The sequence below is a fragment of the Carassius auratus genome, chromosome 21 (assembly GCF_003368295.1).
Source record: "Carassius auratus strain Wakin chromosome 21, ASM336829v1, whole genome shotgun sequence".
Lineage (NCBI taxonomy): Eukaryota > Metazoa > Chordata > Actinopteri > Cypriniformes > Cyprinidae > Carassius > Carassius auratus.
The window spans coordinates 20166523-20184177 of record NC_039263.1 but is presented as its reverse complement, the minus strand read 5'-3'; the positions used below and the strand labels follow the sequence as shown (position 1 = coordinate 20184177).

Here is a 17655-nt window from a genome sequence, read left to right as displayed (position 1 = left end):
CTCCCTCTCAAGATTCAAGATCATGCATACTCATAATCACACGACGTGCAAAACTAATAACAAAATATACTTACAGTAGCTGATATAGAAGCTCTTCTCCTCTCCTAGGTTCACCAAACGGTTATCCACAAAATGCGTTGCTGTTCTGTTGTAAGTAATCTTAAACATTCCTAAATGCATCTACTTTTGCAAGGCCAAATAAAGTGCTTTTGCTTTCGCCTAAATACACACAGCATCTCCCTGACATGACTGCTTTAACACTAACTGTGTTACTGAAACCACTTCTTCTTTCTTTGCGTGAACATTTAGGATACATAACGCAAATATCTCCACATAGTGATATATGTAGACATGTGGGGGCGTGTTTGAATGAGCCGTTTTAGGGGGGCGTGGCAGAGTCTTAACTTTGATAAAGAATATCTCTTTGGTTTTGAGACTAGTCTTTGCAACTTCACATTGTACAGCTTGTAACACTCCAAAGAGCAAGGGAGATTTGAAATCACATCATATGACCCCTTTAAACCTGCCTGAAATAGATTAAGCTTTTTTGGCTGAAGTTCTTCCATCTCTGTTTTCCAGTTGTTTATGTGTAAAGAGACAAAGCCAAGTGCTGCAATTTTGACTGAAATGTCCCAATCAGCTCTTTCTCTAGCCGTTTATTTGGGGAACCTCAGCTGACTCAGCTGTTTAACAGCTGCTGTATCAAACCACCCAGGACCATGATGACGTTGGTGGTCGCCAGAGGACTTTGAGACATCCAACGAACAGGGGTCAGTCTCTATGAACATTACTTAATTCTGTTCCTTGATAATGTCATGACAGAAAGCAATTGAGATGGTGGGGGGAAAAAAGAAAGCATTGCAGTTCTTTCTGCAACGAGAAGTGATGAATTCATGCATTAGTCAGAAAAGTGTCTGTGTTGTCCTGGACCGAGCTCTCATCTCTAATGGCTTATCTAACCAGGCAGCTGCCTGCTCACAACTATTTGAACAATGAACCTCCTGCAAGGGCTGCATAAATCAGCACAGCATCGCATGAATACATGCATGCGAACAAACCTGCAAACACCTGCAGGTTTACTGTGGAGGGCTGAGCTCGGACTTGATCAGAGGGGTTTTGAACGTGCTTGGACTGAAAATGAACTCTAAGGGCTTTGCTGATCAGAGAAGGACACTCTTCCACACTTTAGAGGTGCTTTGTTAGGTGTTTTAGTAGTGCTGGCTAGTAACGGATTACTTTTGTTGATATAATCTGGATTATGTTATCAGATTCCTTAAATTAAGTACTTTAGATAATTAATAATTAAGTAATTATATTATATTATGTTTAAAAATGCTCATAGTCAGATTGCAGATTCTTCTTCTAAATGTATCTTTCAAAATAACTTGCCACTTACATTAGACTAATAATTATGTTATTGCATACACTGACGATGCATATGAAAAACTATATATATTGGAAGTCTGGACAACAATATTTCAAACCTGGCAGACTTTGGCCATGTATTATCATATTTTCATGTTTATTAAAAATTGCAAAATTCACAAACTCTACAATATTTACTTGAAAGTTTTATGATACAGTTTTTTTTTTTTTTTTTACAGTTTTTTCATGAACCCCAGTTTGTAAAATCCTAATGTAAGGTAACACAATTTAATGAATTGATGTTATTGATAACAAAGACGGAAATATTTTCTTTCTCTGTTAAAAAATAAAATAAAAATTATGGTACACAATAATTCCATTCGAGTGTATGTGATAAATCAGTAATCTAAAAAGTAATCAAAAAGTAGTTTGACTACATTCCTTAAAGGGGGGGTGAAATGCTATTTCATGCATACTGAGTTTTTTACACTGTTAAAGAGTTGGATTTCCATGCTAAACATCGACAAAGTTTCAAAAATTAAGTTGTATGTTTGTAGGAGTATTTCTGTTCCAAAAAATACCGGTTTGTCACAAGTTTCGGAAAGTTTTTTTCGAGTATGGCTCTGTGTGACGTTAGATGGAGCGGAATTTCCTTATATGGGTCCTGAGGCACTTCTGCCAGAAGAGCGCGCGCTCCGTATAGCAGAGCACTGAGAGCACAACAGACTTCACTGATCAGAGCGAGAGCGTCGCGAAATATCACAAAAGATGTGTGTTTTTGGTTGCCAGGGCAAGACAACCCTGCACAGATTACCAAAAAAAAAAACAGCATTAAGGGACCAGTGGATGGAGTTTATTTTTACAGAGCATCAACGGAGTTGTGCAAGTGTTTTTGTTTGTTCCCTGAATTTCGAAGATGCTTGTTTTACAAACAAGGCCCAGTTTGACGACGGATTTTCGTATCGTTTATTTCTTAAGGATGATGCAGTCCCAACGAAAAGGGTCACGATCGTGTGTTGGAACGCAGGCGGTGAGTAAAACTGCTTCAAATATCTCTGCCTTCTTGTTAGTGTGTCCGCTTCCCATCGGAGACCCTGGTTCGAGCCCCGCTCGGAGCAAGTCGTTGCTGCTGCTGCTCTCGTTCAGTTTCAGCCTCGGGATCTGTTTCTGGATCATAAATAAACGGCTGAATCTGACTGTTAGCCATGGTTTGTTTTGGATGATGGTTTTTTCCTCAAGGTAATGTCACAGCTTTCAAACGCTCTCAACACAAAAGCTTACTCGCGCTCGTGATTCTTTAGCTCCGCCCACACGTCACGCCTCCAGTCAGTCGTGTTTTTCCGGGAAAAATCGGTACAGACTATCTTTCTCTTATGAATATAATAAAACTAAAGACTTTTTGGAGTTACGAAGGATGCAGTACTACTCTATAGGTACTCAAGATTAACAGGATATTGAGTGAAAACGAGCATTTCACCCCCCCTTTAACAAGGATTTCATCATGATTTAATACTTCTCTGTGAGAAAAAGCAATTTAATAAACACTTGATGTGAATTTCTCGCATTCCAGCACGAGGTCGGCGGGTAGCACCGGCTACAAAAGACAGTACAGGCTAATTTACTGGCTTAACGCTCGGGTAATCTTTTTAATCTTCATCGAATGCATTTATTCATCCCCCCACCCCAACGTTTTTTTATTATTATTCTAGCCCATGTAAACGTTAGCCTTTAATCCTTGTCTAAACAAGAGCCAGACTCACCGGCTTCCAGCTCAATCCTCTATCGAGCTTAACTGTAATCAAACCACCACAGATCATCACAATGAAAGCACGGTGGGCCGAAGAGTGCCACCATTACGCAATGCTCTTAGGTCACTAAAAACAAACTCCTAAATCTTTAGCTCATGTTGAATAACATAGTGCACATTCAGTCATGACAAAGATAATGGAATATATTGTGGTTATAACTGATATTCTAAAACATTAAAGGTGCTTTAATGGTGCAGGTCATTATGACAGCTGTCTTGGACTGAGCACGAATGTTAACCTATGTTATGGATGGCTTTGAAAAAATAGCACAGTTTGTTCCCTGAGCACAACTATACAATTATTAAAGCTGAAATCATGTGGTCATGTGATCTCAGCTAAGAGAAGTAAAAAGATTAATTTATACACATTTATTTATTTTATAAAATATGCAAGAAATAACTTATTTACTTTATTTGCATATTTATAATATATTCACTTATTTATTTACTTATTTTATTTCTATTTAAATAATTACAGGTTTGTTTATTTATTTAAAATAAAAATGTATTAATTAATTATACTTCCTTTTCAAGTACTTTAAGTAAACATTTACTTTATATATTTGTACTTATTTAAATACATAATACATTTTATTTATGATTTACTTTGTATTTAAATTATTGTTTTTTTACAGTATATATTTTAAAAATCCTCATTTTTCAAATACTTTAAGTAAGCATTATGTATTTATTTATTTGAAAAAGTTTTTGCTTACTTGCTCACTTGATTAATTAGTCAATATGTATTTATTTATTTAAAATAAAAAGTGTAATAAAAATAAGTAAATAAGTACTTATTAACGAATCCTTTCTTCTTATCCTTTTGTTTCAAGTCATTAATTTGAATTAATTTAGTTGAATAAAAAGTTAACATTTATTTTATTATTAATATTAATATTTATTTATTATAATTTTTTAAAAGTCAAATTAAAGTAATAAAATAATGAATTAACCTTTTTTTATTTGTACTTTCAGAGCTGCATGTTGTCTTGGGTGTGTACCATTATTTGGAGGGGGGGGGGGGCAGCAGTGTTGCAGATGTTGGCATGTCATTGAGGTTGACTTGGCACAGACCTGGAAACCCTGAACATGTATTTAATAGTGCAGTTTAGGTCACACTGAACAAGCAGTTCCTTTAGCTTTGTACTGATTCCAGCTAAATCCAGACAGATGCTGCAGCTGAAGTCCTCAACACGCAACACACAACACAACTCATTACTTACTCACCATTTAATTCAAACCTACAGCTCTTTGATTGCTTTAATTATTATGTGCAAGCATCTAATTATTATTTAATTTGCAGTGTTCATCCTTTGTCTTTTTCATTACATTTAAATTTCAAAAGAAGAAACTGAATTTAGCAGAGAAAGACTCGTTCCTGCTGTTCAGTTGAGCTCTTGTACAGTTCTGCTTCACGCTGGCTTCGAAATGATTTTGTTCAGCATGTTGTTACTATACTGTCAGCAAGAATTGTGCAAGAAATGTATTTTCTGGAGGTCACGTTGTAAAATACATTTATATTTTACTTCTTATGTATGTTAAACTAATTTATGCAATTAATATTATTTTTAATACTGGTAAAAATTGGTTTGAGTCTTTCTTTAAATCTCAAAAGGCATCTTGCGACAATAACCCGAAAGACCCTTATGTGAGCATTTAAAGCTTTCAATTTGACTCATGTTTTCCGAGATTAGGTCCCGGGGATTGACTTGCGGTCTTGAGCAGATGTGTAATCCTCTGGAGAGCTCAGACACATGAGGGAAATTAATAATCATCATCATGATATTTCACGAAAAAATAAAACCGCCAGCTGTGGGGAAGCTTTGTTAGGAAGCAACCAAATTATAGGATCACCGATGTGGTCAAAGACACCAAAACAAACCCCATGAAGCCCATGTGCTTATAAAGCTATAATCTCAGGGCACTTAAATCTCTGGATTATTTACTGTCACTCAGATGGGTTTCAATGTCACATGACCTGCTGGAAGTGATCTGCGAAATTGAATGGATGGCAATAGAGCAATAACTATTAACATTTCATTTTTGGATAGGGAAAGCAAAAACTAAATGAAAATACTAGAAAAGAGTTCATAACTGTTGAGAACCACGGTATAGGATTTTTTTTTTTTTGCCATTTGCAAAATATCAAGCTTTTCTGTTTTGTACTTTATGAGCAGTCCTTGTGGTGCATTTATCTCAGGACTATAAAAAGTCCCTTGAGGAAAGTTTATTACAGTGATTTAGTGGCTAAGACTCACTTTTTCTTTGATTTGTTGTACTTTAAGGAGCAAAATAGGCTTGATATTTCACGTAGAGGAAAAAATGAGCCGAAGATCCTGGTGTATATTTTCCCCGTGTGTGAAAAATGCTTATACGAACCTCATTGTTTTCCTGAGCATCCATCACTGCCACAAGCAGGAGCCGTGCTGTTATGCAGCCCTTTTACTAGCATTTGGCTCTGAATGGACTGGAAAATAAATCAATACCAGGCAAAATGGCCCAGCCAGCCCGGAGGGTATTCTGCAGGGTTTGCACTGCACCTCCATGCTGCTCCGCTCAGTCGCTGCTGTTACGACTGTCATGTTTAGCTCTGCAGCCACACATGATGCTGCATACAGCTACAGCTACAGCCCTATATGCTGTAAATTACTGCTATTGCATATCCAGATGGCAGAGTAATTAAGCATGTAAGTGTCAAAAATGGCTAAAAACAAGTTGAATGGTATACAGATTGGGCAGATGCTACACAAAAAGGGAAAAGAAAATGTGTTTTATGCAAAATTAGGAGTTCTCTTCATTTTTAAAGGTATATTGCACCCAAAAAAAAAGATTTAATTCAGTAATTTATGTCAAAAGTAGTCTAAGGAATGCCAATGGTGAATTTTTTAGTGATGAGTCTTTTTTTAATATAATGAAAATGAATACGAACCAGGGGTTGTCAAACAAGAAAAATAAATAAAGTAATTAATTAAATTATATTGAATATATTGATTTATATTTTTTATTTTGAAGGGTATTGTTCACCCAAAAATTCTAATTTAGGGGTTAATGCATTATGTCTGAGGAACGTATAATAACAATGGATGGCAACCGGGGGCTGTCAAGCAATTTGATGGGATGTGAAAACAATGTGAAAAATAGCTCAAATAAAATAAAAAAAATTTCTCCTCACCCGAAAAAGAATAGAAAATAAAAATCAAATTATTCATGTTATTATGTCCAAGAAATTTGAACTTTTAGTAATTAGGCAATTAGTCTTTTAAATATAATGAAAGTGGATGGGAACTGTAATGCGATGCAATGCTGTAATAATAATAATAATAATAATAATAATTAATAAATAAAATTGATTCCTTAAATAAATTAAAGTAACATGAGAAATTAAATGAAATAGCTATAAAATTGAACAAAATAAAATAAATAAATAAATAAATAAATAAATGACATTTACATGAGCTTTCCAAATCTTGCGAAATTCCTATTTTTTCCTAAGCTTTTTGATAGGTTTGTATGGAAAACTGACAGCAGTTTTGGTAATGTTTCACTTAAAATCGTGATGCAGTAACACATTGTGCACTCTCTCAGACGTGAGCGCTTGAGTTTAGACAACATGCTCTGATTGCCACACAGTTTTGATACAAACATGATTACTGAGCAAAGAGAAGATAATAGCTACGGCTGATTAAAATGATAAGTCTCTGAACCCCGTGAATCAGAGAAAGGAGGTGTGTTTTGACTGTAAGATGCTAGTCATAGATTCGTGTGTATTTCAGGCAGCTAGCGTGACGTCTCAGATGGAGACGCTGTGTTCTCCTGCCTCCAGGAGACTGGATATATTTTCACTGATTACTCTCTCTTGAAATTTCTCCCTCCTGCCGGCCTCTCAGGGACATCTCAATCCAACCCTTTTTTTATATTAGCAAGTATGATAGCCTGACAAGATTTTTAATGTTAGAGTCCTTTGTTTTTGGTGCTTGCTATTTTTACACATTAATGTGAGATGAGAAAATAGCTTCAGGATGAACAGGATCAGTTCTTTATGTCAGCTTCAGTATAATGTCGGTTTGTTAAGCTCTAAATTACACTTTTTAGCTCATAATGTTGACATCTGTCTGTCTGTCTGTCTGTCTATCTATCTATCTATCTATCTATCTATCTATCTATCTATCTATCTATCTATCTATCTATCTATCTATCTATCTATCTATCTATCTATCTATCTATCTATCTATCTATCTATCTATCTATCTATCTATCTATCTATCTATCTATCTATCTATCTATCTATCCTGTTACTGAAAGTGCTTGATCTGTTACGGTTAGTTCTTTTAATAAGGTAAACTTTGTCGATTTAGTAAGATTACTTTCTCTAGGTGACACAAACCCTAGAGAAGAGAAATTGATTATCACACTTGTAATATAATCAAAGTCTCTGTTCATCTCTCCAAATCGTTACACCTTTAGTTAACCTTGCACGTTAGCCATTTATCATGTGGATAACTGGAACTTCGTTAGAGCGTTAAAGGGGTGTGTGTGTGTGTGTGTGTGTGTGTAAGTACCTAACAAGGTGAAAGCTTGAAAAACTTTTTTTTTACCATAAACTAAATCAAAATCAAATGTTTGGACATAGTAGACCAAAATTATAATTCGTATGGTCCTAAACCTTTTGATGCAAAGCCTTCTGATTACATGCTTACAAATATCATTTGTTTATTATTTTTATTTATTTATTACATAAACAACAGTGTATTTGTTCTAAAATGTTGAAAATATTGCAAGAAAATAATAGTAAAAATAAAAAATAGTAATAAAAAAGGTATGAGGTGTTTCCAAACTTCAAACACAAGCTCCTTATTACGTTGATAAATGTATGATTAGCTTGTGCATGATGAGTCAGTTAATGAAAAACCCAGAGGGGATCACGTCCAAACCTCTGGTTCCTCCTGTGCTCTTTGGCCTGAGAGCAACTCTTGGCTGGAGGCCAGGTCTCACGGCGCTGGTCTTGATCGACTTATCTCTCTCCACAGACTTCATTATCAGAAGGAGATCAGGGGGCCAGGACTCTCTACATGACCTACGCAGAAGCTCGGAGAGCTGCATTTTACTGCTGAAGTCAGTAAAGCACATCTGCTGAGTGGGAAGCTTGTTAATAGTCTTGGTCCACTCTTGAACACTCAGTTTCCTTCAATCCAGGTTGCAGCATGTGTATCATAGCTACTGTAGAAATATTTAGTCAGGTATAACCAAAATGTGTTTGGTCTAATTCAAAAGTCTTTATTATATAACTTACTCAATTAAAGCCATTATTTTAATGCTTCAACCTGACTGCAACAGAAGTCATTTTATAGGGCAGAGGAGGTAGAAATAGCTCCTTTTGCAACCATTACTCACCCCTAATTGCTCCCAGACTGCTCATCTGAACTTTGTATTGAATGCAGTGGTCATTTTTTCTACTTTTGGCAGACACTTTTTATCAAAGCAGCTTTCACTGCATTCAAAGTATTCTATAATAATGTAAATAATATGATTATAATTCTAGTTCTGTTTAGAATAATAATAATAATAATAATAATAATAATAATATATATATATATATATATATATATATATATATATATATATATATATATATATATATATATATATATATATATAAATATATATATATATATATATATATATATATATATATATATATATATATATAATATGCAAATATGCATTTGATAATAAATTGATATATACACAAATATAATATAAAATAACAATTTACATATAAATAATAATATATATATACACACACACACAAATGTGACCCTGGACCACAAGAATTTCATAAATGAGCTTTGCATCAATGTATGGTTTGTTATGATCAGATAATATTTGGCCGAGATACAACAATTTGAATATCTGTAATCCGAGGGCGATATTTATTTATTTTTTTTAAATGAGAAAATCGCCTTTGGAATTGTCCAAATGAATTCTTAGCATTGCATTTTATTAATCAAAAATGAAGTTTAGATATATTTATTGTAAGAAATTTACTAAATATCTTCATGGAACATTATCTCTACTGAATATCCTAATGATTTTTTGCATAAAAGAATATTTTGACCCATACAGTGTTTTTTTTTTTTTACTATTGCTACAAATATACCCCAGTGACTTAAGCCTGGTTTTGTGGTCCAGGGTCACAAATGTCATGGTTCGGTACCTAATGGTCCACAGTGGTCAGTTTTTTGGAGAACAGGCTATTTGTTTTGCTAGCTCTGTTTGATTTGTTGAGTGGGGTTTCTAATCTTTAAACCTCAGAGGACAGAGCAGATTTCTTGGGCTTTATTGTGCTGCTTTGAAGTGCCTTTGGTCAGAACTTTTAATAACAAAATATGTTTGCTCCAGGTCTCGGGGACTCTACAGTGACTGAACTCGGTGAAGTGAGAAAAGGATGAGATGGATGAGGAGCACAGCACATGCTCTGGGGATAGACATGTTCTTTTGTTTACAGAAAATCTGTTTTTGCGACAATGGAACTACAAATCAAAGAGCTGAAAAATCGTTTAGGACTTTTGAAGATCTGGAAATGGATCCACGTGACCTCTTGATTGTGGAGTAACCTTGTGTCAGAGATGGGAGGAGGTTGAGCTTTTGCTCATCCATTGGAGCAAATTGCAGAAAATGAAGCAAAATCAATCAATACATGTCTATTGGACGAATGGCATTCAGAATTTACCTTGAACAGATGTAGCTTTTAGGAAAATGTCCTAAATTCACATAACGACATGGAAATAATAATAATAAAAAATGAAATTTATTTAATATTTTTTAGTTAATCTTTGTGAGTAAAAATAAATAAATTAATAAAAGTGCTGCAGTGACTCATTCAGAGGTTACAACATCCATTACCATTTTTATTTTGCATCAGCCCAGCTAACATTCTCATTAAGTTCTCATATCTTTTTTTTTTTTTTTTTTTTTTTTGCAATTACACAAATGTTTACTTTACAATGTTAACTTTACAGTTTTTTATTTTATTATTATTATTTTTTTTTCTGTAAACATGTTGGGAATGTTACTTTTGAATGCTCTCTAATTGTTCTGAAACAAGTAGTAAGCTGTAACATAAAAAAAAAAAAAAAAAAAAACATCTCACCATGAATCCATGAATGATGTATAAATAACATTTTTGTCCATTTAACATTATAAGAACATTATTGTAAACCACATAGCTTTGAACCAACATCCTATGATTTTTACTGGATTTTTTATCTTGCCAGAACATTAAAGGTCCCCTTCTTCGTGATCCCATGCTTTAAACTTTAGTTAGTGTGTAATATTGTTGTCAGAGTATAAATAATATCCGTAAAATTCTTAAGCTCAAAGTTCAATGCCAAGCGAGATATTTTATTTAACAGAATTTGCCTACAAAAAACGACCCATTTGGACTACATCCCTCTAGTTCCTGCAGGAATGATATCACTAAACATTTTTTTGACTAACCTCCGCCCACATCAATACACAAACAGGGGGCGTGGCCTTGTTGCGCTCCGAGTCCGATGTTAATGGACCACAACCAGTAGGTGTGTTTTATTAAGTTGGTGCGTTTAACAGTTTCTGTAACTTATTACACAAAGGGCAACGCTGTTTAGCTTTGTTAACTAGATGTTAGGGCTGTGCAAAAAAACGAAAGCGATTTTCATGCACATCTCGTCAGTAAAAAACACTCCTGTGGTTATAAGACATCTCCAGCACATGCTCCTGCTTCTCAAAACTAGTCCATTTCCATGAGGGCCGCATGCTCTAAGCTGCTGTCGAATCACAAAACAGGAACCACTGACCCAATCAGAACTCGTTACGTATTTCTGAAGGAGGGACTTTATAGAACAAGGAAGTCATCAGCCCCTTTTTTATGACAGTGAAAACAGCTGTTTACAGATAGGTGAATTGTGTGAAAAATACTGTGTTTTTACACCCGAAACATGAACACATGTTATAATGCACACTGTAAGCACAATCAAAGCTTCAAAAAAGTGCAAAAAACGGGACCTTTAATTAATGTTCTTTAGAAATCGTTCCCTGTTAACTAGGATTGGAGATGATGGAGATGATGACAAAATTTGTGCCCAACATGGCATTGTGACTATGATATTCCAATTTTTGCCATTAATTAAATCCGCAACTTGGATTAAATCATATTAAGTTATTCTAGTCTTAGAAAGCAATAAAATAAAAACTTGAGTGCCACAGCGAAATAAAAACTGCAATTCAATCCAACAAGCCACTTGGCAATCCTTGCATCATGAATCGTTAGGAACTGAAGGCTGATATCTCTCTGCTAATTTAGTTTCTGGCTCTGTTTCTCAGTAAAATACAGAGATATGAAAAGTGTAGCCACGCATTTCATAAGCAGAACAAATCTCCAGGAAGAAGCTAATGAGTCTGACATATAAAGGCAGTGATCACAGAAACATCTTTCCAGCTAATTAAGAGAGCCTGTATAAGGAGTGAACGCCTCACAGAGAGAAAAGAGAAAGCTCAGTATGGGAGATCAGAACAGCTTTCGCTTTTTGAAGAAGCTTCCAGAGTACGTCTGATGATCTGTTAGAACTGCATCAAGCTTTTCCCTCGATATCCTTTTAACCTCTCACACCTCGTTTAAACTGAGATTGCAACCAATGCAACAAAACTAGATAGCTTCCCATTACAATCAAGGTGCCTATTGATGGCTGCATTCTTGAATTGCATTGTTCACTTGCACCGTAGACATGCTGTTTGATGAGAAAGCACTATAGCGTATCTTTGGAGATACTAAAGCGCAGCCCTGGCATGGCAGAGGTCATGGAAGCTCTATTTTTGTCTTCTTTCAGAGCAGATAAAGCCTGTAATCTTGCTGTGATCACAGTCGGACTGCTGTGTTGCGAGCAGACAGGAGTGCATCATTTTAGATCAGCTCAGATGAGTGAGGATCAGGATGTGAACTTCAGTTGAAAAGCTTGGTTTATGTAACTGGACTTGTTCATATGGGACGTGTTTCTGAATGCTGCTGATGAACAAGGGTTGTTATCCATTTGTAAACATTAGTTAACTACATTAGTTAACTAAATTAGTTAACGTGCTAACCAGTGAAATGACTTCAAAAGAATTTATGCCAATCTCATTTAATAAAAAAAAAATTTTTTAATAAAAACTTGTTTTAGTCAACATTAGATAATGCAATCTCTAACATGAACATGAGCAGTTTTATTGGATAATGATATTATTTTATAGGTTAATAACTACAATATATATATATATATATATATATATGAAACACCTAAATTAATATTTTTTTTATTTAAATTAGTTGCAACATGCACTAAAATAACTAAAACTAACAAAACGTTGACAACTATGTAGACATATACAATATAGATATAGAACTCATAAAAAAGAAGAAAAACACAAAAAAATACTAAATAAAAATGTATTTAAAATAGTATTAAAAACACTATATCTCAGTAAAATAATACTTTCAAGATGAAGGCCTATTCATGCTCCAAAACATCATGATTTTAGATGAGTTTTTTTATTGTTATTGTTTATTTATTTATTTATTTATTCATTGTTCCTTTATTTATTTTTATTTATTTATTTTTGAAGGGGGGGGGGGGGTGCAGTAGAATTTTTATAATATGAGGAAAATACAACTGAAAGGGGATTTCTGTATTATTATTTTCATGTCATGTTACATTCATTTTTTATTTCTTAATTAACTTTCAAAGTCAAATTTTCATTGAATGTTCAGCATTCAAAATCTAATAATATCATTGTAATATTCACACCCTAATTTGCATCTGTTCTTCTTTCTTGCATTTATTTGCATATTGAATTGTGATTTGTTGCTTCCTTCTTCTCTTATTTGCTGGAAAGGATCCCATTGTTGTATTCTGAATTGCATGGAAGCATGTTGTACAGCATTTTATTTAAACAGACGTTTAACATCTAAAACTTGCTTGAAATTGAATACTATTGTTTTGCTGCCATGGACATATACTACTGTTTGCTTATTCAAATGCAGCTTTTCGGCTTAGGTGGTCAACTGAAGAGTTGCCCTCTTCTGTTCTACAAAAGCCCTTCATTCGTTTCAGTATTTCCCTCATATACCCTCTGTGTACACTCATCAGGACCCAGCTGCCCGGACCAGAGCCTCCCAGTGGGGCAGCAGACCAAACAGCCTCGGTCGGTGAGCAAACTGGTGTTCACAGCCAGAATGTCACCTTGAGAGCTGCTTTCATACTGTACTAGTATCCCTGCCTGAACGGAGATATCAGATATCTGAGATCTATTTATCTCGTTGGCCTCGTTTGAAAACCTAATTCATGTGTTCATGGTGGAAAAAAATGAAGAAAAACGAAATCTTTAAAAATAGAAGTACATCTGGAATTCTGTGATAAAGAAGAACATGTGTATTCTTGTTCAACATACATCAAAAAAAAAAGAAAAAGAAAAGAAAGAAGCTTTCTCTGGTATGTATCCAGTGTTACATAGGCCATTCCAATTATAATGTAGTATTTTTTTTGTCCTATAATGCATCAACAATTAGAATCATAAATAATAATAATATATTATTTAAAATAATCTCTAAAGTCTCCTTGAATAAAAAAGCCTACAATGTCTGCAAGGCCTGGGACAATGCCTGCATTCAAATATTCATACTTTCTTGCACTTTTGATTCAAACAAAATTTGTTCATATTTACAAAAACATTTACATTGGTCAGTGAAAATTGGGAAATCTTCTCTTTGTTCCTTTGTCAGTTAAATAAAAGTTAAAGAGAATGAACAAATCTCAGATTCTTGATTTTATTGCATTTTACAAAATGTCCCAACTTCTCTGGAAGTGGGGTAGTACAGTATTATTTCTAACATCTGCTCTATTCCCTCAAATTTATCACAATAAGCTTATAACTTGTCTCTGATTACTGTGAAGGTAAATGGAAATACATTACAAAATTCCAATACATTTTTTTTATTGTTATGAAAGAACAATTGTCTTTTCATAGGCTATAGTATTATGCTTAACATTTTAACCTCAAACAATTGCCTCCATAACCTCTGCGAGTTCAATAAACTTTAATAATGTGATTGGCTGGAGGAAGCAGCATAAATTGATCTCAAGGTCTTGACAGAGCCGTAATGAAATTCCGATATATACACAATCAGATAATAAATCCATACAGCACAAATCCATCTGGAGATAGTTTTTAATTCACTCCCGTTATCAATGCCACCTATCTACGATACACGGCCGTTATGAAATAATGCAATTACAGAAGTCACCTGACGCAGAAGATTACTGAGCGGCGGCATCCTCCATTACTCAAAGGTAACCTTCAGCTGTGCGGGTAACCAATAAATTAAGAGCTTGTGTTTATCTGTGCTGAGGGCTAACACTAATTCACTTTCTGCCAGCGGTTATTTACATTGACACAAATTCTGATGAGATGCTTGGGCATGCCAATAAATATTCATATTCTGAAGATAGTTAATCTATCTGTGTGAAACTTTCACAACACTTTTTACTTTAATAATGTGACACGTTTTGACTTAATTATAGATTTTAAGCTTAAAAGAATACTTTACGCTAAAGTTTTATTTTTGTCATTAATCAGTTACTCCCATGTTGTTCCAAACCTGTAAAAGATTTGTTCGTCTTCGGAGCACAATTCAAGATATTTTCAATGAAAACCGTGAGACTTGTGACTGTCCCATAGACTGCCAAGTAAAACTGTATTCTCGTCACTTCATAATGTTACGGATGAACCTCTGATGGCAGATGGACTATTCTGACAAAGCTTTTCATACTTTTCTGGAGCTTGACGGTGTATTTTACTTGGCAGTCTATGGGACAGACACAAGACTCCTGGTTTTCATCCAAAATTATGTTCTGAAGGCGAACAAAGCTTTTACAGGTTTATAAGTGATTAATGACAACATTTTCATTTTTGGAGTGGAGTATTCCTTTAAGATGAAAAGTAACTTTTGCAAACACAATCACAAATGCAAATGCTGTTGTGCCTTTTTGATCAGTATGGAGGTATCGAGGGTCCAAGGAAGATCATCAGAGAGATGGACACCAAGGAACTTGAAGCTATAATATATGCTATAATAATAATATACTATAGACTTCTGTATGTGTAGGCTGTACTAATATGAAAACATCAGGATTGTTTCATAACCACAGAGTATATACAGTACTTATGAAGAATGTTCTTTTGACCTTTTCCAAACCCACAGCTTGGTTTCTTAAATTACTTTTGGAATATAAAGAAATGCTGAATTGACATTTGCCACTGATTGAAATTCTAGCTGAACTGGTGTCAAGTGAAACCCTGCTGTTTTTGCTGACGTTTAGAAGGTTGGCTTGCCTGAACGGATGAGAATAATGTTTAAAATAAGGATTTACCAACAGCATAAATTCAATTTTAATAATGAATTCAACTGACGTTGTATTATAATATTTGCACTATTTAATTGACTCAGTATTGAATATTCTCTAGTAATTTAATCACCCTCATGTTGTTCCAAACCTGTTAATTCAAACTTAAAAAAAAAAAAAAAATTCCCTATCAAACTGAATTCAACCCATGACTTTCTTTCTTTCTTCATTGCCAGCTTATTGATTTTTTTTTTTTTTTTTTTTTACATTTTATTTACTTTAAAAAACCTGAATGTTAAGGCAAGGCGAGTTTATTTTCTGAACTTTTTCTGCTATTCTCTATGTCACGGACCGGTCCTCTTTATGGATTCATCTGTATTCTGCTTTGCATGGATTCCATTAAGAGCCATTTGGAATTCTGAATGTGCAGATTTGTCTTATGTCAAAGGTCTGTCGCCTCAGCTGGTTTTGTGTCACTGTTTCATCTCCTCTGTGAAGTAATACGTGAATCGGATTTACAGGAAAACTTCTGGCTGCCGTCAGCTGCTGGATTTGGAAGTATATCTTGTTAAATGATACAGTTTGGTACGGTATGTAGAGTTTTGTGGCTTGATGCTTGTGTTTTCATATTTAAAGGTAAAAGAGGGTATTTTGAATTTGTTATCAATGAAACCCTTACATATGAAGAGATTCATTGTAGCTCATACTTATTAGGCATACGGTAGTCTAATAATCCCCATTGTGGAGTGTGAATTATGAATCCAAACTGTGTGTAAGGTGTCCTGTTAATCAGAACCAACCGTGAGAGGGTTCTGTCTCAATTTATGAATACTTCATGACTGATAACTGCATCCGAGGGTAATGAATGGAAATCCTGACTATCCCAAAGAGATCATTTTTTCATTTCGCCACAAGAGTCACTGACATTCCGTCTCTGTTCCTTTCTCCAAATTTATATTTCATACTTTCCCACTGTCACTGTGTCACTCACTTCCTTTTTAATCTCTGTACACAGAAAGAAGAGAGAGGCTGAAGCAAGATGACCTCTAAACTAAGAAACTGTCATCTAGATTTCTGCAACACATTCAAACTGTTTCATTACGACATTTAATTTCAGTTTAATCTCAGTAAATCATTTTTAAAAGAGCATAAAGGCAACTTTATCACTGATTTATAGCTACAGCCTTTTAAAACAATTTTTGTTTTGTAATTTTAAGATTCTGGACAAAACAGGAAGTGTAGGTGACTTCTTTTAACTTGGTTTCTTCCACCTGTATTTCCTCCTTGCAGGTGTTTTTCAGGGCCTGTGGATGCCTACATTATATAGTTACTTTGTTTTCTACAAACAGACAAAATGGTTGTGGCTTTTCTAGTGTGAACTGGAATTTACAGTAATTATATGTGGAATAATCATGTATGGGTTCAGTTTTTGGACACAAAATAGAGGGTTCTACAAGGGAACGAAAACATACTGTAAGATCAGTATGTTCTTTTACTTTTGGCTGTGAAGAGATTTTAGAGGTTTTAGAGTCTGGACTATTTAGTGTTCACTGGGAGAGGATGGATTTCTTCTGTGTTGTTGTTAGTTGTTTGTGTAAAGCAGCAAAAATAGTGATAACAACTAATAACAAAGTATGTATTCAATGTCTCTAAACCACTACATTGTGTTTTGGATGACTTCGTATGTTGACAGTGGGTTGTTTGTAAGACTATTGAAGATCCCACTGTTGAAGTGGACTTGGTTAAAAATGGTTTAAAATAAGTTTTGTTGTTGTTATTGGCATCAATGTTTTCATAAAGAACCTTTCCCATTTATGCAACCCTTCCATTATACAAAAGGTTCTTCAGATTATTAAAATGTTAAAAAACACCCATGAGGTAAACCCAGTAAAACAAGGTAAAGTGTCTTGCTGCAAAACACAATTGCACACCTCTGCAAGGCATACAATTTAAGTCATCATTCATGTCTGTAGATGGTGAACTTAATAATGAATAAAACAAGCAAAAGTCAAAGATAAAAAAAAATAAAAAAAACTCGCTACAAAAAACACTCTGAAGCCTGGTGGTAAA

General features: G+C 34.5%; 1 long non-coding RNA gene across 1 annotated transcript; it reads left to right on the top strand.

Annotated features, from left to right (window-relative positions):
* Positions 1 to 594: 594 nt before the first annotated feature.
* Positions 595 to 9896, top strand: LOC113039217 (uncharacterized). Its single transcript, XR_003274901.1, has 3 exons — positions 595 to 770; positions 8200 to 8284; positions 9572 to 9896. It is a non-coding gene; the product is annotated as an uncharacterized LOC113039217 (long non-coding RNA).
* Positions 9897 to 17655: the final 7759 nt, after the last annotated feature.